Here is a 25,043-nt window from a genome sequence, read left to right as displayed (position 1 = left end):
GATGCAGAACAACAATGGCAGAGACTTGGCAGTATGTTTCAGATCTGCCCCATTGGCCAAATCATTACTATAGCTGGTGATATGTAGCTTCATCATGCATATACGTTGACCAATGTAGATAATCATTCTTGTAGATCAAAACTCAGTTGGAAGTCTAGGGTTATGGGGACAGGCAGTAAAGGGAGGTCAAGGCCATGATCAGATCACTGAATGGGCCTGATTGGCATACTTTGGATTAGTGGTGCTGGAAGAGCACAGCAGTTCAGGCAGCATCCGAGGAGCAGTAAAATCGACGTTTCGGGCAAAAGCCCTTCATCAGGAATAAAGAGCCTGAGATTCTTGTAGAGAGGAGGAAAACTCCTTCAAGGCAGGCATCCTTGCAAGAGGATTCGCAGTAGGGTTAAAATCAACTAGGTAAAAACAATGACTGCAGATGCTGGAAATCAGATTCTGGATTAGTGGTATACGTTTGCTCCTATTTTGCTCGTTATTTCACATGAATATTTAGTGTTATGAACTATAAAATTTGCCATAGTAAACTCTAGGTTAATTATATTCTTGCAATATATCGATACAACCCAATTTCAACATTCACACTAATCCAAATGCTGCATATTGTTCTAAATCTTTTCAATGTACTACTCAATATTTGAAGAAAAAAGATTTACACCTGAAGAAGTCAAAGATTGTAAGATTTACATTTCCTGTTGACATGAACGTTGATTAAGCATTTTCAAAGGCAATGGAAGTAAATTGCTGAGAGGTTAAGAACATATTAGAGTGTGGAAATAAAAATAGAATTTATTACTTTGGCGTTTAATTTAGATACACGTGAGGTGCTGCATTTTGGAAAGGCAAATCAGAGCAGGTCTTATACATTTAATGGTTGGTTCCTGGGGAGTGTTGCTGAACAAAGAGACCTTGGAGTACAGGTTCACAGTTCCTTGAATGTTGGAGCCACAGTTAGATAGAATAGTGACGGCATTTGATACGCATTCCTTTATTGGACAGAGCATTGAGTCTAGGAGTTGGGAGGTCATGTTGCGGCTGTACAGGACATTGGTTAGGCCACTTTTGGAATACTGCATGCAATTCTGGTCTCCTTCCTACCGGAAAGATTTTGTGAAACTTGAAAGGGCTCAGAAGAGATTTACAAGGATGTTGCCAGGGTTGGAGGATTTGAACTATAGGAAGAGGCTTAACAGGCTGGGGCCTGTTTTCCCTGGAGCGTCAGAGGCTTTTGAGGGATGATCTTAATAGACGTTTATAAAATCATGAGACACATGGATAAACACTGTCTTTTCTCTGGGGTGTGGGAGTCCAGAACTAGAGGGCATAGGTTTAGGGCGACAGGGGAGAGATTTAAAAAGGGGCAACGTTTTCACCCAGAGGGTGGTGAATGTATGGAATGAGCTGCCAGAGAAAGTGGAGGAGGCTGGTACAATTACAAAACATTTAAAAGGCATTTGGATGGGTATATGAATAGGAAAGATTTGGAGGAATATGGGCCAGGTGCTGGCAAATGGGACTGGATTAGGTTAGCATATCCTGTCAGCATAGATGAGTTGAACCGAAGGGTACGTTTCCATGCTGTACATCTGACTCAATAATAGATTCAACAATTTGTCTCAAACAAAAAAAGAAACATGCCAAAGACTACACAAGCCCACACCTAAAAAGAAGTGAGGTCAGCAGAATACACTCAATTAAATCTGTAGCAAGACCCAATGACTGAGATAAATTCAGATTCCTGCAAAGGTGGACTAAAAACATAATAAAGACAGGGAAAATAAACTACAAGGAGAAACTAGTGAGGAATTTAAAAAAATTAATAAAAGCTTTAGATATATGAAAAAGGAAGAAAGAGGTCGTAGTGGACATCAACCCTTATAAAATGAACCGAGGGAGACAATTTCAGAAAACAAAGAAGTGGATAGAGGAGTTTCAGTCTTTATGGTGAAGGGTACTTCAAAACATCCTATTAATACGAAAGAATATGGGGGAGGAATTACATACCATCACTAAAGAAAGTAGTATTAGACGAATTCATGGGGTTAAAGGCAGATTAGTCCCCTGGCCCTGATGGTGTGTAATGGTTGTAATTTTTCAAAACTTGTTGGATTCTAGAGGAGTACCAGTGGGTTGGAACACTACTAAATTTGACTCAGCCTTTATAAAAAGGGAGGGAAGCAAAAAGCAGGCAATACACTCAATTAAAACTGTAGAAAGATCCAAAGACTGGAATAAATTCAGACTCCAGCAAGGGTGGACAAAAAACAAAGATAGAGAAAGGTCAATTTGCCTAACATCTATACAGGACATTGGTTAGGCCACTTTTGGAATATTGCATTCAATTCTGTTCTCCTTGCAAATAGGAAGGATGTTGTGAAACTTGAAAGGGTTCAGAAGACATTTATAAAGACATTGCCAGGGTTGGAGGGTGTGAGCTATAGGGAGAGGGTGAATAGGCTGGGGCTGTTTTCCTCAGGAGCGGAGGCTGAGGGGTGACCTCATAGAAGTTCATAAAATGAAGAAGAACATGGATAGGGTGAACAGTCATGGTCTTTTTCCCAGGATAGGAGAGTCCAAAACTAGAGGGCATAGGTTTCAGGTAAAAGGGGAAAGATTTTTTAAAAAAGGGACCTAAGGGACAACTTTTTCCCAGAGGGTGGTTTGTGTATGCAATGACCTGCAAGACGAAATAGTGGAGGCTGGTAGAATTACGACATTTAAAAAGACATCTGGATGGGTACACGAATAGGAAGGATTTGAGAGAAATATGGGCCAAATGCAGGCAAATGGGACTAGATTAATTTAGGATATCTGGTCGGCATGAATGAGTTGGATCGAAGGGTCTATTTCCATGCTGTACATGTCGATGACCCAATCACAAAATATTCATGGGTATGTGAAATTAGAGCATTATTAAAATGATTGGCATGCAGTTTAACCTGCATTACTTGACTAAAGTTGAAGCCATGACAAACTGGAATATGACTGACTGACACGAAATAAATATTTCTCAGTTTCAAGTCAAATTAAATCAAAAGAATCTAAACAAAGTATATTTGATATGTTCCAACACTATGTACAGAGGAACTTTATGCAATACTATTTATGGGGAAACTGGTTTCTGAATTCAGTAACTATTAAATGTAACAAAATACCATTATGGTTACTACTGTAGTATTTTGTTAGGAAAGCAAGCATTAAGTGACAGCAGATTGTCAAGATTCGTATCTTCAACTTATAAAGTGCAAATCTCCATGTATGTTTGAGATGGTTTTGTGCAGTTTTATTTTTTAAAAAAAAGCAACTCCGATTCATTCGCAGGATTCCAGGGTTTTTCAGTGCATTAACTTTCAGATCAAATTTCATCTGCAAGTAAATAACACAGCACTGTGCTTGGTTTACAAAAGCTTTGAATATTTTTTCAATGTTAAGAATGTTGCTCAACTTGATTAGTTAATTTAGCATAGTTAATACCAAAGGAGTGCAAATATCAGTAAGAAATGACAAACCAGGTCCCAACTACAAAATCATTTACATTTTACTATTTTAAAATCAACAGATAAGTTAAACTTCATTACTTACCTGCTGAGAATTTTTTTAAAACCAAAAATAATACCACCTTGACAGGTTCACCTCTGGTAAAAGTTGAAATCATATCATCGGGTATGTATGACAACAGGAAAAGCTGCAAACACAGGCAGTACCTGACATTTTGTTCCAGATGTTTGTTGTTGGCTTACCCAAATTCAAATAACACTAATAAAATTTTATTATAATTACCAGATCTCCCATTGTAACATGCAAATAAGCCAGCACTAGTACCGAAGTGCACCATCTAAACTGTGAGCATAAAGCAAGAGTACATGTTGACAGGAAGAAGAGCAAGAAAAGACTAGAATTAGAAGATCGGCTATAGTCAATGTTGGAGCACATTGAAAAAGAGGGGACAAATGGCCTATTCCTTCCCCCATGTTTCTATATATTGATTTATAACTTGAAGGTTCTAGTTACGTGTTCCATCAAAATCGCTATCTTCCAAATGCATATCCGCCAACCCAGAACACTATGAATTCCTCCAATCAGGTTTCCAACCCTGCCACAGTACCAAAGTGGGATGTTGTTCAAATGATCTACGAAACTGTGACCATGGTATATTAACTTTCTGGAACATTCTTTACCTAGCTTCAGTCTTCAGCACTGCTCTTCACAGAAGTATTATCTAATCCATCAGATAACTGGGTGAAACCACACACACACACACACAGTCCTGGTTCCATTCTCATCTATTCAGTCATATTCAGGAAACCACCTACAATGGCTTCCCTTCCTACTTCAACACCACTACTTTCTTCAAACTCCCTCTTCTCTGCAAAGTCTTCAAACATGTTGTTGCCCTTCAACAGTTGCATAGTTGAAAATAGGTTGGCTGTACTGGCAGTCTGCTCTGAACCTTTGTCATATTTCATCCTGAGATAAGCTTACAACTCTATTCAACCATCACCAAAATCTCCTATTTCAACCTTAGTAACATTATTTGACTTCATTCCCATCTTCGCTCAGCTAATGCTGAAACCATCATTCATGCCTTTATTACCTCTGGTCTCAGCTATCCACAAGTCCAAAGTACTCTTGCCAAGCCTCTAACATTCTACCTTCCACAGTGTTGGTGATTCAAGACTCAGCTGATCCTTAAGTTTCAGCAATTCCTGATCCCCATCACCCTGGTTATGAAGTTGGTGTGTAAAAATGGTAAAATTGTAAAAGCATGGGAAAGCATGGCAAGATCCCTCTAACATAAAGTGCTTGTTATGCTTAAAAGACTTCTAAAAAGTCTGTAGATAAGTAGCTGCTCAAATTGCCAAATGTGTCAAAAAGCCATTCAGTTAGCAGGTCAAAGCATCATTTTTACCAAACACAGTTTAAATTCAGTCAATTAATTTAAAAAGACACTTGGGAGACCACAAACCAATTAAATTCAAATCTGACGGTGCTGACAACCTGAAACCAAACATACTATATGAAGTTGACGTGTCATGGGGGATGTATAACAGAGGGGCAATTGGACAGAGGGAGAGCCAACTGCCTTCTGAAGGGGCAAGAGCGAACAGCCATCCGAGAAAGAAATACCAGGCTCTCAAGAAGTCTCCACTCTCTATAAAAGTATAGAGCATGATTAGTAAATATTCTTAACACCAGAAAATGACTGAGAAGGCATTTCAGAAAGAGGACGGCAACAGAAGCTGTACAGAAGTTCAGGAGGATTCATTCTGTGTGAACTTTGAGAGACTACGTTTTAATTTATTGTTCTTATAAACTGGATTTTTATTAATTGGACCTGCGTTACTGAAACAGCATACCTCTTAGAATTTAGTTCAGTAAGGGAATAGATAGTAGTTAGAAGAGATTTATTCTGTTAACTTGTTCATTGTTGGAGTTAGATAAATAAATGGTTAATGATAGTGGCTGAAAGGATTCCATTTCATTTAACCACTCCTTTAAAAACAGATTGGGGGTAAGAGGTAGGTTATACCACATTTTTACAACACCCTTGCACTGTGACCTATTTGTTCCTGATGAAACAACACCTTGATTTTTAATCTTTGTTTTCAAGCCACACGATATTTCTCCAAGTACAGTTCCAAGTACACAAATCCTCATATTTGCACACCTCTATTTCTGGTGCTCTGCTCATCCCCCATTTTAATTACTCCACTGTTAGTGGCCATTCCTTCATCTAACCTGGTGTTGAGAGATTTTCATCTGCCTTGACTTTTCAAGACACTCCATAAATCCTTGAACAAGCTGTTAGACATCGGACTTAATGTCTACATATGCAGCTCCATGTCATTTTTGTGTTATAATGCTCTTGTGAAGCACCTTTAGAAGTTTCATTGAGTTGAAGGTGCTATACAAACAAAACATTGGTGACACTATGGTAGTGTCCATACTCCATATTCAAGTCACACATGCTTTAGAAAAGTGTGTAACAACATCTCAGAATTGGTTGGTTAGAAAAAAAAGAGAAAATGGTGATTCTTGTTCAAGACCCCAAGAATCTATGTAGAATCCCACATCATTCCCACCTGTCTTGACCTGTCCATCATGTCAAAACAGTCAGACTGCTCATCCAAAATCCCAAGCTGAATATTAGGAATATAAAAGCCATTGAATTCAGTTCCTGCAATGAATTCTGTTCCTGCAATAAATTCTGTTCACAACCAATGACTCCATCCTTCTTTTGAGCACCCTTCCAGTCAGAGTTGAGCAGAGAAGATCCTCTAGCCACATACGTGCATTACAAAAGCGGTCTACATTTACCTCCATATTGTCTAACTTCACCCCCAGTTTCAGCTAATTTAAAAAGCCCTTATCTGTACATTTGTTGCCTCGAGATTGGACTTCTCAAATGGTATCTGTGCTCTCCATAAACAAAAGTTCACGCAAAGCTCTATGTGCATTTTAGTTGCCAGTGTTCACTGACTTTAACTGGCTTCCCCCAATCCACTGAATGCTAATTTTAAATTAGTCTTTGCCAGCTTTATAACCAGGCCAGATTGTAATCTATGGCTTCCTTCCCGAAACATTTGTTTCTCTCCCAGTCTTTCCTCCAAAATGGATCTTAAGCTAAACTCTTGAACCAGGTTTTTGATCATTTGTTCTAATATTTCCTTGTGTGTCTCAGTTTCAAAATTTGTCTAATAGTTCTCAAGTATTTTGGAGATGCTTTATGACATTAAAAGGTCTATAGAGACTTTTGATGTTGTATGTAAAGGTGTATATTCATTGCGCACAGCAATTTTGTCAGTGGCCTGCATGGTGAATTACAGTATGTTGCACTGCCCAGATGGAATATTGACCCCTAGGATCTCATGATTCAATACTAATAGAACTCTAATACAAATGCAGAACTCCCTGAACACTTAACTAAGTGTTGCTACTCAATCTGTATTTAAACCCACGCATGGAGAAAGGAACTCAAGCAAGATACGAATTTACACCTTGGAGTTGTTGATTTGGGAATATTTTCCTCTGAAAGGGAAAAAGTTATTTGTGGAACGTATTTCACAAAATACATTTAAAATTTTGACACAGCAAAAGTTCTGAGCATTGTACTTGTGGTTCTTAAACTAGGGTCCATAGAAACCTTCTCAATGTGGCCATGACACAAAGACTCTCCAGGTTAGTAACACAGATGACGTCAGGGGTGTCAGAGTGCAGGATACGTGAGTGAGTGACAGCCAGAGGCATTCAGTTCTCTCCAGGGTTCCTGTTTTTATCCATGTTCCATAAGATAAGACACAGACTCTGCTGTGTGAAGCACACAAACTCAGTAATGCTTTTATAAAATCTAGCATTAATAAAAGTATTTCAATTGGTAGTGGCCAATTCTAGTATAATTCAGAGCTATTTCATAGTTTTGTTGGTATGAAACATAACATGGTCAACAGAATACAGTATAGTTCTTCATCTTGATACTAGATTTGCAAAGTAGCACACAGGTAATAATATATATTGAAAATTCCCCACGAGCACAGTATGACAATTTTGTGGCCTTGAGTTCTGGTCACCATTTTTTTTTTAGATTAGATTACTTTACAGTGTGGAAACAGGCCCTTCAGCCCAACAAGTCCACATCGCCCCGCCGAAGCGCAACCCACCCATACCCCTACATTTACCCCTTCCTCTGACTAATGCACCTAACACTATGGGCAATTTAGCATGGCCAATTCACCTGACCCGCACATTTTTGGACTGGGGGAGGAAACCAGAGCAAACCCACGGAGAATGTACAAACACCACACAGTCACCCGAGGCTGGAATTGAACCTGGAACCCTGGTGCTGTGAGGCAGCAGTGCTAACCACTGAGCCACCATGCCACCAGTTTAAAAATAAACTGCACTGGATACAAGGAGTTAATTTACCAATTCAGCAAATGTTGGTTCCATTTAAAATGGTATTAAATTTCATCAAATTGACAAAATACAATATTTGGCATCCTGTCAATACAATAGATCAATATATTTCAGTCCCTAAACTGCAAATTTTGAGAAGTGCCTGACAAAAATTAAATATTTGTATTCATCCCTATACAGAAAGAGGTTTTGAAAAATTACATTCCATGGCAACAAAGCATATATGCGCACCACTATATTAGTTAGATCATTAAGTTAGATAGTAGTTTTGTTCAAGACTATAGAGTCACAGATATACAGTACAGTAATAGACCCTTCGGTCCAACCCATCCATGTTGATCACAGAGAGCCATAGAGCGCCATAGAGATGTACAGCATAGAAACAGACCCTTCGGTCCAATCAGGCCATGCCGACCAGATATCCCAACCCAATCTCGTCCCATCTGCCAACACCCAGCCCATCTCCCTCCAAACCCTTCCTATTCATGTACCCATCCAAATGCCTCTTAAATGTTGCAATTGTACCAACCTCCACCACTTCCCTCTGGCAGCTCATTCCATACACGTACTACCCTCTGCGTGAAAACGTTGCCCGAGGTCTCTTTTATATCTTTCCCCTCTCACCCTAAACCTATGCCCTCTAGTTCTGGACTCCCCAACCCCAGGGAAAAGACTTTGCCTATTTACCCTATCCATACCCCTCAATTTTGTAAACCTCTATAAAGGTCATCCCTCAGCCACCGGCGCGCGAGGGAAAACAGCCCAGCCTGTTCAGCCTCTCCCTATAGCTCAAATCCTCTAACTCTGGCAAAATCATTGTAAATCTTTCCTGAACCCTTTCAAGTTTCACAACATCTTTCCGATAGGAAGGAGACCAGAATTGCACGCAAAATTCCAAAAGTGGCCTAACCAATGTCCTGAACAGCCACAACATGACCTCCCAACTCCTGTACTCAATACTCTGACCAATAAAGGAAAACGTGCCAAACGCCATCTTCACTATCCTATCTACCTGCGACTCCACTTTCAAGGGGCTATGAACCTGCACTCCAAGGTTGCTTTGTTCAGCAAAACTCCCTAGGACCTTACCATTAAGTGTATAAGTCCTGCTAAGATTTGTTTTCCCAAAATGCAGTAACTCACATTTATCTGAATTAAACTCCATCTGCCACTTCCCTGCCCATTGGCCCATCTGGCCCAGATCCTGTTATAATCTGAGGCAACCCTCTTCGCTGTCCACTACAACTCCAATTTTGGTGTCATCTGCAAACTTACTAACTGTACCTCTTATGCTCGCATTCAAATCATTTATGTAAATGATATAAAGTAGTGGCACTCCACTGGTCACAGGCCTCCAGTCTGAAAAACAATCCTCCATCATCACCTTCAAGCCAGTTCTGTATCCAAATTGCTAGCTCTCCCTGTATTCCATGAGATCTAACCTTGCTAATCAGTCTTCCTTGTCAAACGCCTTACTGAAGTCCATATAGATCACAGCTACCGCTCTGCTCTCAATCCTCTTTGTTATTACTTCCTCAGAAAACTCAATCAAGTTTGTGAGACATGATTTCCCACGCATAAAGCCATGTTGACTATCCCTAATCAGTCCTTGCCTTTCCAAATACATGTACATCCTGTCCCTCAGAATTCCCTCCAACAAACTTGCCCACCACCGACGTCAGGCTCACTGGTCTATAGTTCCCTGGCTTGTCCTTACCACCGTTCTTAAACAGTGGCACCACGTTAGCCAACTCCAGTCTTCCGGCACCTCACCGGTGACTATGGATGATACAAATATCTAAGCAAGAGGCCCAGCAATCAGTTCTCTAGCTTCCCACAGAGTTCTAGGTACACCTGATCAGGTCCTGGGGATTTATCCACCTTTACCCATTTCAAGACATCCAATACTTCCTCCTCTGTAATCTGGACATTTTGCAAGATGTCACCATCTATTTCCCTACAGCCTAGATCTTCCATATCATTTTCCACCATATATCCTAGCTTAATTTAGTCCCGGTTGCCAGCACTTGACCCATATCCCTCTAAACCCTTCCTATTCATGTACTCATCCAGATGCCTTTTAAATGTTGTAACTATACCAGCATCCATCATTTCCTTTGGCAACTCATTCCATACACGCACTACCTTCTGTGTGAAAAAGTTATCCCAAGGGTCTCTTAAATTTTTCCCTTCTCACCCAAACCTATGCCCTCTAGTTCTGGACTCCCCACCCAGAGAAAAGATTTTGCCTATTTACGCCTCTCATGATTTTATAAACCTATATAAAGGCCACCCCCTCAACCTCCGACGCTCCAGTGAAAACAGCCCTAGCCTATTCAGCCTCTCCCTATAGCTAAAATTCTCCAAACCTGGCAACATCCACATCAATCTTTTCTGAACCCTTTCAAGATTTACAACATCCTTCCAATGGGAAGGAGACCAGAATTGCACGCAATGTTCCAAAAGCAGCCTAACCAATGTCCTGTACAGCCACAACATGACCTCCCAACTCCTTTACTCAATGCTCTGACGAGTAAAGGAAAACATACCAAACACCTTCACTATCCTATCTAGCTGCAACTCCACTTTCAAGGAACTGTGAACCTGCACTCCAAGGTCTCTTCATTCAGCAACACTCCTAGGACCTTACCGTTAAGTGTACAAGTCCTGTTCTGATTTGCCTTTCCATCTCGCATTTCTTTAAATTATACTCCATCTGCCTATCCTCAGCTCATTAGCCCATCTGATCAAAATCTCGTTGTAATCGGAGGTAACCTTCTTCACTGTCCACTACACCTCCAATTTTGGTGTCATCTGCAAACTTACTAACTATACCTCCTGTGTTCGCATCCAAATAATTTATATAAATGACGAAAAGCAGTGGACCCAACACCGATCTTTGTGGCACACCATTGGTCACAGATCTCCAGTCTGAGAAGCAACCCTCCACCATCACGCACTGTCTTCTACCTTCAAGCACAGAAGTTACTTCCAAGTAATTTGCTTCAGAAGCCACTCTTATGTTAAAATAACTATTCATCAACTTAAATATTTCACTCTATTTTTGGTACAATACTTGCTCTTGGCTCAACCCTAAACCAGTCATTTACAGTGTGCTATTATAGGCTCATTTCTGTTGTTTTTGTTTAACAAAAATCAAAAAGTGACAACACCACAAGTGTCATTTTAAATTTCACTTGGAGACACAGAATGAAATAACTTGTCATTATACAGGAAGATGGCAAAAGATTAAAAATGGTATTTTGAGCTATTTCCTCTTTGCTAAAATCTATTTGCGTCAACTAAAAATAAAATTTAAGCTTCACTATATTAAAATAGCAATGTAGTTTAACTTCAGTCCAAATGTCTCCAATAACCCAATAAAGTACAAGTATTTAAGAATAAAAAACACAAGTTTTTATTACACTTCCCTTAGCTTCCATTTCAAAAATGTTTTGATCATGCAAGACTCATGTCAGTGGCAACTGCAGGTTTTCTAATAAGTTAGCTACCAACACAATTTCCCAAAACTTCATTCCAAAATTGAAGTAACAACTTATTTTCAAAAATTGGTCTCAAATTTGTTCTAAGTTAAAGAATATCAATGCTGGAGAACAAAGCATTTTTAGCAGAATGGTTGTGTTCTGTGGCATCTGCCAGCGAGGAGCCACACAGATTAACCTCTCCCCAGTCTATAATTCTCAAAACAGGAAAGGAAGGGGAAATACCACATTTTACTGAGAAACATGTGTATCATTGAATTTTGTAGTTATTTTGTCGTTTGTCTCACTTCTTGTCAACATATTTGACACACCCAAGGAAAATGTCAAAAGCACGACAGTTTGACAGAACGGGAAGGAAAACAAAAAGGTGAGGAAGGCTAAGGGATGAGTTGATGATTAGGCAGAAGTCCAGGTCCCATCCTTCCCACAAAAAGTAATGGAAAATTATGCCTTTTTTGCCTTTGATCAACAATGGTTATAATTTATAGTCATGAGGTAGAAAACAAAACTAATGGACCATGCTTAGACTGCCCTCAGATTTCATTCTTCTCAAAACACTGGCAATAAAAGCAATATAGCAACTAAATTATGTCAAAGTACTTTAAATTGCCCAGGCCCCCTCAATGAAATGCTCATTTTTCACACAAAGACATTCATAAGAGCCAGCTGAGTCAAAGATCTTGATCTGCTCTGGAATGCCCAAGTGTTAGGGGCTACAACTTCTCCTTTGAAAGGAGATTATCCGTCTTTCCAATGGACAGGTTGGTGACAGTATCGTGTGCGCGTAAAATAAAGCAACAAAAGAAATGGAAAAGAAAATGCAAGGCAGAAATTCATTTATTGAAATTCTATTAATAGAAGTGAATATATTTAGTGACAATTCAATTGTGTATGGAGGAGCTCAGTTTTAAAATCTGATCTACAAGGTTGCAATTTATACATAATAAGAGTCAGAAAAGGGATGCTGAAATACAATGAAAACATTGATCGAGCTCAGAAACCACTTCTGACTCCAATTATATTAAAAATTACCCATTTATCGAGAGACATTTTCTGCTTATGGGTCTCCTTTCACAATCTTGCCCAGGAATCCACACACTCAGCAGTAGAGAGAATCAACATGAAACTAGCCCCTTTTGCAGCAGTCAGTAACCTATGTTGGGTGAAAGTGGGGGAGGTCCGTTTAATACCTACCCTAGAGTCACAGTGAATTTTAAACAAACTTTTTCCAAGGGAACTATTAAGCTTAAGTGACTCAGCATCCCTCAGAATTTGCTGACTTTAATGGATTATTTCAGAGAATTCAGGGAAATTGCCCAATGGAAAATTCAATTACCTTTTCCACTCCCACGGAGTCAGCTGCATGGGATTTTGCACAGTCCCAGAAAGCAACTTCAGACTACATTACAGAAACCACTCTTACTATTGGAATACCTGTGCCATTTACACATTTATTGCAGCCTATTAACTATTTTAACCAATCCAGCAAGTCTACTTTTCTCAGGAAAGAGGAGCATGGTAAACAGGAAAGAGAAGAAAACTAACAAGACATCTTCAACCTACTTAACTTTTTAGTGGCTCAGTTACTGTATTTATTAGGACAAGAACATTGGCATGAACATGTTGTAAATTTCCTTTAATTACCATGCATTATATATACTTCTGCAACACCATAATGCCTGGACAACTAAAAGAATACAGCTGGAGGCTTCGAGTGTGTGAAGAGATGAATAGATTTCTTTTCACCTAATGCTCAACAACAGTCACAGAATTATAGACTAGTACAGCACAGGAGACAGCTATTCACCCACAAAGTGCACTGGCTCCCTCAAAAGATCTACCCACATAGTCCCACTCCTCGATCTTTCCCCATATTTTTGCAATTCTTAAGTAGTGTTTACAAATTCTTATTGAAAAGTTGAAATAGAATCTCTATCTCCTAACTTACACAGCAGCACATACCAAAATCTAACCACTTGTTGCATGAAATGAAAATTCTTCTCACTACTTCTGGTTCTTATCTGTGCCCTCTCGCTGTGGAGTTAATAATCACTTGAAACAATTTATGTCTAAACTAACAACTTTAAACATCTTGACCAAATCTCCACCTTTACTCAGAGGCAGACAGCCACAGCTTTGCCACAATAATCCCTCAGGTCTGCAGCCATCCTAATAAAGATCCTCTAGTTCCATCTGCTTGCCTTATGATAGTCCAAATTTATGACATGCAAAATGGGCAAATATACATTAGCCAGTCTTTCTGGTGCATTTGTATATCCTGACATTTGTGCTCTATGACTTTTAAGTTTAGGATTTCATTGGCAACATATTGACAAAGCAGCTAATTAGCAAATTTCAAATATCTGTGCACAAACACCTTCCTCCATCTACTTCAAACTTTTCTCATTTTGTCTAACAAATTAAAGAACCGTACAATAGGTGTTGAATTTTATCTGCCACATAATTGCCTACTCCAGCCTGTTTAAACATCATACTTTAAAAAGGGATGTTGGCGCTGTTGGCATTTGTTGCCAATTCCTATTTGCCCTAGAGAAGGTAGAGATGGTATACCAATGTTCTCTTGAATCCTATCACTATCTTCCTTGGTGTTATCTGCATTTCCAATACGAATGTTGTTGAAAATTTTCAAAAACTTGGGCACAACTACAATTTAAGTAAATAATACACAAAAAGAGGAAAATTTTAAAATTTTCCAAACTTTTTGTGCATCTTTGTTCTGAGTATGTCATCCAGAATCCTATTTTTTAAAAAAAACACTCAATTTCTTTTCTTTAAGAGGAAATGCAACATGCAAGAGAAACAATGTTTGCACTCTTCCAGAGGCAATTGGTAATTAATAGAATGCTGCTATGGAGAAGAATGCTAACTTTGCTCATTAGCATGGTTTGCACTTTATCAAATACCTTTTGGAATTCTACATCACATCATCAGCATTACCCAATTTGCTCTGTCACTCAAAATTTCTAGATAACTAGCTTAACACAATTTACTCTCAAATTCTGTTGGCTTCCCACATTTTCCCAAATGACTATTAGTTTTGTCCCAACTTATTGTTTCTAAAAGCTTCCTCACTACAGGTTAAACAGACTGGACTATAGTTAGATTCCTTCCATCATTTTTGGAGCAAAGGGGTTACAGGTTCAATCCTCCAGTACTCCGGCATTACCTCTGCACCCAAGGACAAATTGAAGATTACGGTCAGTACCTCCTTAATTTCCCCCCTTCCCTTGGTATCCTGTAATGAGTTTCACCAAGTCCTGATCACTAATGGAGTAATATCCTCAAATTTAAACTCAATGTCTCAACGGTATCTTCTTCACCAGGACTTGCACAGCATCCTCTTAATATCTTAATCAAACACCATTCCTTCATGTGTAAATAATTTAATGGGTTCTTAATCAGCTCCATTCCTCTTTTTACCACCCTTAACTATTTGTATACCTAGAGAAGACTTTTGGATTTATCTACATCAATTGCCAGTTTCTTATGCCTTTACTCCACTTTTTGCTGTTTTTAGTTCGTTTCCTTCTAAAGCTGCTATATTGTGCTTGATTCTCAACCGTATTATCTCTGACATCTCTCATAAGCACACCATTTCTATTTCATCTTACTAATTTGTCATCCAGTGTGCTCAGATTGCTCTGCTCATCATCCTCATGGGAACAGTTCTGATACAAATCAAGATATAGCTCCACTATAAAAGTAATTCATTGTTCAGTTAGTTTTACGTGCCAATTTTTTTATTTCAGTTTACTTCAACAAAATCCATTCTCACTCCCATTGAATTGTATTCTCTCAATTAGTCTCAATCTGGATTACTTGTCATTTCAATAGCAACCTAAAACCTTTTCATATGATTACAGTCCCCTAAATATTTTCTTATTGTCACTTTATTTATATACCAGACCTGATTTTGAAGAACTATGTTCAGCAATGATTTGGAGATGCCGGTGTTGGACTGGAGTGTACAAAGTTAAAAAATCACACCAGGTTATAGTCCAACAGGTGTAATTGGAAGCACACTAGCTTTCGGAGCATCGCTCCTTCATCAGGTGATAGTCAATGTTCAGCAATGCCTCCTTTCTCACTGTACACAAAATACATCACAGAAATTCTCCTGAATACACTTTAGCAACTATTGCCCCTCTCTGCCCTTTACAACAACTATCTCATCTATATTCAGCTTAAAATGTCACACTTTATACAGTGATGCAGATGTGATTTATATATATTTTAATATAAGAGTTGTGATCTTTGAATTTGGGTGAAGAAATTGGAATGACTGTTGAAATCTCCATTGTTGTTAGTACACATATGGACAGTACCCCTGCCAATGATGTCATTCTGTCCCATTCACTCATTGTGAAATGGCCTGTCAATTTTTTAAAAATGCAACATCCAAATAAGTACAAAGTGTGCATGCACAATGTGAACTTTGCTTTTTGGGGGTCGCGCAGCTGTTGGGAGACATAGCCGAGAAATAAAGATGTAAACACATTGCTTTGTGCAACCCATCAACCACTAATTGATGGGGAAAAAATACAAGAGGAACAAACGTGCAAGGACTTTAACTACGGCCTCAAATCAGTCTTGAAAACATGTTTGCTTCTTCCAGCAGCCTTCATACAACTGTGTTTAAACTCTTGTAGATTAAGATATCCTCGTCAGTGTTGTAACCAAACACTTCTGGTCTGGAAAGTTTACTGCTGAACTCCTTGCACTGTGGTAACCTTATTAACTTTAATCCCTTTTTGGGAGCAATTTTACATCTATCTTCAGCCAAGTACCTGGCAGAAATGCCTAAATTGAAACATAGGAGAAAAGGTTACACTATGGGCGTTTCTCCCTTAATTGAAAGAACATTCCTAACCACAAACTAGTGCATAATACACATTGTTTATTTTGTTTGCTCAAAATTCTCCCAAAGTAAGTAAAAACCTTTTACTCTTCAGGAAGACTTTGCCTCTGTCTTTTAAAAGAAATCACCTTAGCTACAGAAATACCTACATGCTACTAGTTAACATAATAATAATTAACCTGTTTCAAACACAGAAAACCCTACATTCTATAGTTCAAATTCACATAGTATCCTAATGTGAAATGATATTATCCATCCTTCATTGTTGCTGGTTCAAAATGCTGCACCTCCTTTCCTTCCCTCGTTCCTCACAGCATTATGGGTGCTCCCACACCATAAGCAGCATAGCAGTTCAAGAGGAGACCTTTTTGTCTGGCACTAGTGCCCACATCCTATGAATAAATAAAACTATTTTGACGATTTTTGCTAATATCCTGTCAAGCTTCTCCTCTTTAAGGAGAACAATCCTAGCTTCAGCAATATAGCGAAACAGAAATTTCATACCAGAATTATTCTTGTAAATCTTCTCTGCGTTGTATGCTATAGATTTTTGCTAATGTGACACCCATTTAAAAAGGGAGTAAGGCAAAAGATGGAAAATTACAGACCGATTACCCACCGGTCGTGGGTAAGATCCTGGAATCCATTGTGAAGGATGAAGCTTCATAACACTTGGAACTGCATGGTAAAATAGGACAAGGTCAGCATGGTTTCGTCAAGGGGTGGTTATGCCCGACAAATCTGTAGTATTCTTTGAGGAAGTAACGAACAGGTTAGACCAAAGAGAGCCAATGGACGTCATCCATGAGGGAGGTCAAGAAGGCCTTTGACAAAGGTAATGCACAAGAGGCTACTGAGTAAGAGAAGGGCCCATGATGTTAGAGGCAAAGTGCTAGAATGAATAGACACTTGGCTATCTGGCAGAAAGTGGTCATATAATTCCAAGCCAGGGTAGTGTTTGGCTTAGAGGGTAACTTCCAGAGACTGTTGCTCCCACACACGGCTGCCCTGCATACAGGTTCCAACATAGGAAGGTGTTGCCGCTGGAGGCTTGGTTAGTAACTGCAGTGCAGCTTGCAGATAATTGCCAGTGCACACTGGGCATGAAGTAAGTGAATGTTAAAAGGTGATGAATAGGATGTGAATCAAGTGAGCTTATTTGTTCTGGATGGTATAAGATAGTTGTTGGAGCTGCATCCATCCATCCAGGCAAGTGCAGGGTATTCCACAACACTGCTGACTTGTGCTTTGCAGATGGAATACAGACATTGGGGAGACAGGAGGCACATTCCTTGCTGCAGAATTCCTAGCCCCTGACCTGTTCACATCACTATAATTATATAGCTGGTCCAGTTCATTGTCTGGCCAATGTCAACTCCCAGGATGTTGATAATGGGGGGAGGGGGGGGGGAAAGAGTGGCGCTCAATGATGATTACACCATTGAATATCATGGGTGATGGTCAACGTATGAAATTGTTACGTTATTGCCCAGGCCATTTAATTTTTGCTATCAATTTTAAAATCAACTGTCAATATCATATTTTAACTTAATGAGCAAACAAACTATCAAATTCCAGTGATCAGAACAGAACCAGAGAACAATGGACTCATCGGGTTTATACCAGCCTTGACTGAAACAGTCAGAATCTAAACTCCTTTTTGCACAATATTGCATTGACCATCGAACCATGAGACACAATATATTTTCAAGAGATGCAATGTACTTTCAAGATACATACTTATGATCTTATAATATGTAGCACAAGGATATAAAGTTCTCATACCCCTTGTTGGAGAAGACTTGAAGCATGGCACTATATTGGAAGCACACTATTCAATGTCTCTTGTAATCCAAAAGTTTAAGCTTAGTCAAGACTCTTGCGTACCTACACCAGCCTATATTACAAGCATAAGCATTGCCAGTGAGAAATACCCTCTGGGGGCAAGCCCATACCAGTCATAACACCATCTTCGGTTGCTTTATTAACTTCGTTGCACTAGTAGGAGTGGTCCCAGTATTTTAAGTGTCTCATTTTATTTGTCTTTTAGCAAATCTACATTGTTGAATGCTTCAAGACATTCAAAATCTACAAAGTCTCTCATGGCAGACTGGTTACTAAGGTTAGGAGAAAGTAAGGACTGGTTATTAGGGTTAGATCATATGGGATCCAGGGGGAGCTTGCCAAATGGGTACAAATTGGCTTGAAGGTAGGAAACAGGATGGCGGTAGATGTATTCTTTTCAGACTGAATGCCTGTGACCAGTGGTGTGACATAAGGATTAGTGCTGAGTCCACTGCATTTAGTCATATCTAAAACGATTTGGATGTGAACATCGGAAGCATGGTAAGTAAGTTTGCAGATGAAACCAACATACATGGTGTGGTAGACATTGAGGGTGGTTACCTCAACAGGACCTTGATCAGATGGGCCAATTGGCTGAGGAGCAGCAGATGGAATTTAATTTAGATAAATGTGAGGTGCTGCATTTTAGTAAGGCAAACCAGGGTAGGACTTGTCCAATCAATGGCAGGGCCTGGGGAGTGTGCCAAACAAAGATCTAGGGGTGCAAGTGCATAGCTCCTTTCAAGTGAAGTCGCAGGTAGACAAGATAGTGAAGGTGGTGTTTAGTATGCTTGCCTTTATTGGTTAGTGCATTGCTTATAGAAATTGGGATGACAAGTGTCTATACAGAACAATGCTTGGGCCACTTCTGGAATACATGTTCAATTCTGGTCTCCCTGCTATAGGAAAGGTGTTGTGAAACTTGAAAAAAGGTTCAGAAAAGATTTAAGCATGATGTTGCCAGGGTTGGAGGGTTTGAGCGATCAAGAGTTTGTGAATTGGCTTGGGTTTTATTCCCCACAGTGGATTCTGAATTTGGTTCCACAAATAAATTGGTAGGTATATAATTCCTTTAATACACTTGTCATACCCATGACTAGCAACAGGCTGACAGAATTAGTTAATTTCATGCCGCCAGGGAATTTAAGCCTTTATAAATGTTTTATTTGGTGTGACAAAAACAATGAAGTTTAAAGGATGCTTTCTAAAACAGTTGAATTTGTAGCTGCTATGGTGGTAAGTTATCAAGTAGTGAATCATAACTGATACCAGTAACCAAGCATCAATACTTTTAATTGAAATAACTCCAGTCGATACATAATAGAGACAAATTACTTTTACCTTCACAGGTATTGCAATATATTCCAAACTTTTTGTGTAAGCAATGATTTAAGTTGCTGTAAAAGAATTGCTTCATGTTACACAATTGAAAAGTTTGCTTGCCTTGCTATTTATCATTCTAGAGGTAATGTCTTATATTGTACAAATCTGAAGCAGAAACACTTTGTGATATGTACATGTGGATTGAATACTTAGATTTCTGCAACCCAAAACTAAGAGCAGAGTATTCACATGCTCATGATTTCCCATTTTCTCACACCACCACACAAATAATTCATGTCAACATGCAAGAAATTCTTTACCTAAGAATACCAAAGTGAAGTGAATGCAGCCAATTAGCTACCCGCATCATCATTAACATTTAAAGTTAGTGTATCTCCAGTCAAACTGGATTTTCTTCACTATTACAGTTGAGGTGCAAAATTTTCTCGTACCTCACGTTCTAGCATAACAATCCACTCAGCTTTTATCCTTTAAATCTGGCATTAAACACTCTGATCAAAAGTAAACACCTCACTGAGCTCATGGCAGCCATTTTCTTTTGAACAGAAAATGCAAAAAGGGCCAATATAGACACATCTGTTGGCACCCTGTGAATAGCATGCAGTCAAGAAGAACTGCACAGATGGGATTCTATATTCATCCCCAAAAATAAAATGCAACTCTTTTCTCTAATCACTAGAATTGCATTCCTTGTTGTGAAGAAATTCTAAAGATTTAGTCCAGTCCATTGCTTTTGGTCTGAAAAGAAAAAAAAACCATTGCACAGCCTGGAGGTGTCTGTGCTCTAAATCACGTTTAGCAGTTCATTTAAAAATGCTGTGCAGGAGACCAGGCAAGTTGAAAGCCTCGCAAGATTCAACTTGACTGCGTTCCTGTGGGCAAAGCAAAAATAAATATTTCTGTGCAAGATAACTCCTGTCTATTTTGCCATTTTGAAGGAAAATTAGTGTATTCAACCCATAGTGATCAGAACATAATCTCTCTATTGTAACTAGTTTAGCCCAATTTTCATTCAATGACTTTAAACCAATGAAAACGCACTTCTTGCGCTTTGTTCACACATACGTGACATTTAGTTGCAAAATCATAAAAACCCTTCATTGTGTCCCTGTGTGTAGATTACAAAAGAAATTATGCACGAGTCATCTGATTCTTCTTGCTCTCTATACAAAGGTTAATCAACTAAACATTTTCATAAACCCCATTTTTATTGTTAAAATATTTTTAAAAATAAATCCCCTCATTGACCTGATAACAGAATCCAGTGAGGAACAAATACAACTTAGATAAACAACGACAAAAAATGCTTGGTTCTATGAAAATTTCAATTTGGTTAAACAATACTCTATTTGCAAATTGATTTTAAAAATATTTAGAAACAGAACAATCATGCTGAATGAAAATTGATCTTAGATAATGCTGCTTTGTATGCAATCTCTGTGTAAATGTGATGAATTAATTTCAACAAAGTAGAGCTGCAGCCACTTGTACTTCACACCTAACAGAATTCAAATAGCTTTCCCAGACTTTGGTGCAAGGCACATTTACTTTGTGTTATTTCACTTTGTGTGTGAATTTGCACAATGCACCATGCTGTGATTGACAGCTATATTAGATAAATAAGGCTATAAATAGTCTAACTAGTTTCCATGCAGACAAATGGTGGCAGCTCAGATTTACAAATTTGCCATTTTCTGAGATGCTTTGTCAAAATTTACTGAAAATTAAAAGTGTTATTTTTGGAGTTATATTGGCACCTTGTAATAAAAGCCCATTAAAATGCTTTAAGAAAAAAACAATGCTGCTGGATTCATAATTTCCATTTAAACCACTCAGGTGTTAAATTCCTGTTGGGCAGGACCAGAAAGAACACAAAAAGCAACCAGGTAAAAGGCAGAGTGATAAAAGGGACAACTCTTGACTGTCCTTTGAATTGGGCCACTGCCTTTGCAATCAAAAAGGAACTGTTAAGTATATTCAGTGGTTAGTTTAGTTGCCTATCCTAATCAAAAAGGCCACACAAAACGCAATTCCTCAAAAAGGATTTACAATCACTCAGTAATAAAAATGGCATTTAATTGCCATAAACTGAAGAGAGTATTTATGTAATCAGATGGAATTATAGAATACAGTCCCCAAAATACTGAACAAATCCTTGGAATATACTGACATTCCATGTAACAACAACTGGATTCAAATTGTTCTGTTGCCACATTCTGATTGACTCAATGGAGATTGGAACACAGATGGCACCCCCAGAACACCTAATAAAAAAAAATCATAATTTAATAAAAACAGCATTTATTTTAATCCAGTCATAAAACTGGCTCTGGTCATGGTGTCTGCAAAACTGACATCTCACTGATCTTTAAAAAGATGTCCTCTTGGGTAATGTGGTGCTGAAGCGATCTTGAAGCCATTCTGCTCAGGGAATTCCTCAAATGCTCCAAGGTGGAATTGAGTTCCCATTATTACATTATTCTTTCAGGAATGGCTCAGTTTCCTATGAAAGTGGTGCAAAAAGAAAACTGACGTCATTCTCAAGCAATAGAAACAAATGCTTGTCTATTTTACATTCTGCATGCCATCTTTAAAAATAGTCTGCCTGACGAAAAGAAGATAATTCATTTATCTTAGCAGCCTCCTTCTCTCCTACTCCAGCCACAGTGTCCACATCTTCCACCAGCCTTCCTTCACTCTTAAACAAAAATAACACTCCTATACACAGGTATAGAGTGACTAGGGTACTGAATCGTATTAAAGGAAACTATGAAGATATGAGGCATGGGTTGGTCTTGATAGATTGTACAGTTACTTAAAAAAGGGATGACAGTGGACAGACAATGGCAAACGTTCAAGGAACGCATGGGAGAATTGCAACAACTGTTTTTTGGCATATCTAGCACAGAGACAAAATGGGTAAGAGGGCCAATCCATGGATTACAAAAGAAAACTAGAGATGATATCCGATCCAAGGAAGAAGCATACAGATTGGCCAAGAAAAATAAGGTCTGAGGATTGGGAGCAGTTTAGAATTCAGCAAAGGACCAAGCGATTGATTAAGGGGAACATACAGTACAAAAGTAAGCTTGCAGGGAACACAGGAACTGATACTAAGAGTTTTTATAAGTACGTGAAGAGAAAGAGATAAGAGCAAAGATAAACATAGGTCCCCTATAGACAGAAATGGGAGAATGTATAACAGGGGACAAAGAAACGGCTGAGCAACTGAAGACAGAACCAAAGTATGTATCACAAAAGAGGACACAAATCAGACATCAGAAATGTTGGAGAATGCAAGATTTAGAGAGGGGGAAGAATTTGGGTGGCACGGTGGTTAGCACTGCTGCCTCACAGTGCCAGAGACCTGGGTTCAATTCCCGCTTCAGGCGACTATGTGGAGTTTGCATGTTCTCCCAGTGCCTGTGTGGGTTTCCTCCGGTTTCCTACCACTGTCTAAAAATGTGCAGGTTAGGTGAATTGGCCATGCTAAATTGCTCGTAGTGAAGGTGAAGGGGTAAATGTTGGGGAATGGGTCTGGGTGGGTTGCGCTTCGGTGGGTCAGTGTGGACTTGTTGGGCTGAAGGGCCTGTTTCCACACTGTAATCAATCTAACCTAATCTAAACTGAGGGAGATCAGTTGGGAACATTGAGGGGATTGAAGGCTGATAAATCCCCAGGGCCTGATAATCTACATCCCAAAGTACTTCAGGAAGTGGCTCTGGAAATAGCAGATGCATTGGTGGTTATCTTCTAGGATTCTATTGACTCTTGAACAGTCCCTGCAGATTAGCTCCCTCCAATGTTAGTCAGAGTTTCTTGGCAAGGATCATACATATCATGGTAGTTCAAAGTCTGCCATTCAATAGATGTGATTTGTTATAATGAAGTGGTTAATGACTTCGTGTTTCCAATTCCTCAATGCAATGGTATGGTTGATCTTGCTCATGAAGATTGCTCCGTATGGGGCATGGAGATGGAGATTAGTTGAACAAGTCAACAGAGGTGCAGCACAGATGGTTCAACTGTCATGTGGTCTGGTCTGGTCAGGTCATCAGAAATTGTGCAAATGAATGATGTTTGCAAGGACAAGAAACAGAGGGGCTAAATATATAATTTACATTACTGCATGTGTGATGGAGTTCTTCTCATTGCCTTTTTTAAAAAAAAGTTAAAGATTAAACAACTTACTGTCACCTAAGAAAACAAAAGCAAAGAATGCAGAAGCTGGAAATCTGAAACAAAAACAAATTGAAGAAACTGCAGAATCTGAGGAGCTGCCAGACTGACTTTCGCCAATTTTAGTTTTCACTTACTTTCTACCTAAGCTGCTGCAAAAATTAACCCAAATTATTGCATCTCATCCAAGTCCATATTCTTATTACCTTTTGATAAGGTACGTAATTTGACCAGCTTCTACATCCTTGAGCCTTACTAATTTGAAAAAGTCATACCCATCTCATCTTGCCCAAAGGAGGGTCCCAGTCCTTCAGATCATATTTTATAGCCTCAAATTATTCACTGCACTTTTTTTTTTAGGGCAGTTATATACTTGCTGGGTTCCAATACTGCATATTGTATTCTAGGAAGAGTCTAGCAATTGCTATTTACAATTGCAGAGCTAATTCTTTTGAACAATATTACATTTTCCAAGTTAATCCAAGCAAAATGCTCCATTAAGTATTTGAAAACAAACACCGGATTACATCGTAAGCTTATCTATGGCTCCTTGAACCTTTTCCACATGTTCTCCAAAGCATATCAGAAAGACATCCTTTTCCCTGCACATCATAACATCTTTGATTTACAATTTGAGCTCAGTCACCCACTCACCTATATGGAACATACTTGGTAGATATGGTCACACCTACATACCTCAATTATGGCCCTCATCTACCATAATTTATGATACTTCATTTCCCTATTCTTCAGCTCATACTAGAATCTCCAAAATGCACAGCTTCACTTGCTTTAAAACTTATTTTACCTTTTCCCAAAAAAACTTGAATTAATCGATAAAAACAACTGAACTATCACTTAGGAATAACATTTAAATACCAAGTGATATTTTGAAGAGTCCATCAGCTCCAAACCACTATTTTCTTTTGCTTTGTGGGCTATAGGTACAGTGAAGCATGGCTTCTATGCCCTGATCCAAAGCCAATGCCAATTTACAATCCTACACAGTTACTTCTCCCACAATCCCAGTAGCTCCTGTGCAGAAAGAGTGCATCACTACACCAATGTTTTTGTTTTTTTTGTTTTATTTATTGGGTATGGGCATCTTTAACTAGATTAGCATTTCCTAATTGCCTTTGAGAATGTGTCAGTGAGCATTTTTCTTGAACCATGGCAATTCACGATGCATAGATACACACAATGCTAGGATTTTGACCCATAATTCTGGAAGAGCACAGCAGTTCAGGCAGCATCTGAGGAGCAGTAAAATCGACGTTTCGGGCAAAAGCCCTTCATCAGGAATAAAGGCAGAGAGCCTGAAGCGTGGAGAGATAAGCGAGAGGAGGGTGGGGGTGGGGAGAAAGTAG

At 38.9% G+C, this 25,043-nt stretch overlaps 1 protein-coding gene across 5 annotated transcripts in view; it reads right to left on the bottom strand.

Annotated features, from left to right (window-relative positions):
* daam1a (dishevelled associated activator of morphogenesis 1a) overlaps nucleotides 1-25,043 on the bottom strand; it is a 183,900-nt gene that overhangs the window by 122,223 nt on the left and 36,634 nt on the right. The window contains exon 3 of one of the 5 annotated variants that reach the window (XM_043697780.1): nucleotides 21,853-22,000. The exons of the other annotated variants lie outside the window; for them this stretch is intronic. The gene's annotated coding sequence lies outside the window, so the exon portion shown is untranslated. The remainder of the gene's footprint in view (nucleotides 1-21,852; nucleotides 22,001-25,043) is intronic. 5 annotated transcript variants of the gene reach the window in all.

The sequence above is a fragment of the Chiloscyllium plagiosum genome, chromosome 10, assembly GCF_004010195.1.
Source record: "Chiloscyllium plagiosum isolate BGI_BamShark_2017 chromosome 10, ASM401019v2, whole genome shotgun sequence".
NCBI lineage: Eukaryota > Metazoa > Chordata > Chondrichthyes > Orectolobiformes > Hemiscylliidae > Chiloscyllium > Chiloscyllium plagiosum.
Note: the sequence above shows the minus strand (reverse complement) of the source record. Positions and strands in the feature narration are given on the sequence as shown.